The sequence below is a fragment of the Etheostoma spectabile genome, unplaced genomic scaffold, assembly GCF_008692095.1.
Source record: "Etheostoma spectabile isolate EspeVRDwgs_2016 unplaced genomic scaffold, UIUC_Espe_1.0 scaffold363, whole genome shotgun sequence".
Classification (NCBI taxonomy): Eukaryota; Metazoa; Chordata; class Actinopteri; order Perciformes; family Percidae; genus Etheostoma; species Etheostoma spectabile.
Window position 1 is genome coordinate 197442 of NW_022605593.1, and position 748 is coordinate 198189.

The 748-nt window shown below is 42.8% G+C and overlaps 1 long non-coding RNA gene across 1 annotated transcript in view; it reads right to left on the reverse strand.

The window, feature by feature from the left end:
• Window positions 1-599: 599 nt before the first annotated feature.
• The window catches only part of LOC116686426 (uncharacterized), a 10704-nt gene continuing 10555 nt past the window's right edge, over window positions 600-748 (reverse strand). The window contains exon 3 of the long non-coding RNA XR_004331250.1: window positions 600-740. This is a non-coding gene — a long non-coding RNA (uncharacterized LOC116686426). The remainder of the gene's footprint in view (window positions 741-748) is intronic.

Genomic DNA, 748 nt, shown 5'->3' on the forward strand with positions numbered 1-748 from the left:
CCCCCCCCGCTAGCAACACACAACGGGGCAGCTAACTTTTGATTTTAATTTAATTCAGTGATGTGTTTTATACCCTTTGTGGCTCATGGTTTGAGCTTGTGTAAGCCGGTTCTGTACCATTGTCCTAGCGTCCTGCGTTACCCGGGCCTAGTCTTTCCCTGTCTTGGATTTTGGATTTCATTCTTATTTTTCCCACTTGTGGAGCGTTGCATCGATGCACTGGGGTGGTTGACTTTGGCTGATAATGTCACTCTCGAACATTTGTCAGCACCCCCGACACTAAACATGTTCCTGCGTCAATGTTACAGATCAGACATCAAATGCAAAGTCAATGCAGAGCCGAAGTTACGTCGTCCGACTCCATGGCAACATCACACCTAATAGGAACTGTGTTGCCAAACCTCCATCCATATTCATATCGAATAAAAACAAACAATCATCAATATTCTCTTAAAAATCATACTCCACCCTCAATGGGAGTCATTTAAATTATCAACCCTGTGAGCTGAGAAGTGAAAATGTTGCCTTTGTTTTTCTGTTTTTTTTTACTACCCAATCCTGTTTATTTTGCTTATAAAACCATGTTTTTGCCATTTCTCATTTTGTGTTCTATTAACATCTTATCTGAACTTTGGTAAGCAAATCATTAGCATACTTTAATGATCTCCTTCCTGTTTGCCTGCCTCTCGGAGGCATTAATCGCCCCTCATACAGAGGGCCCCTTGCAGGCTGCAGGGGCCCTCTCTTC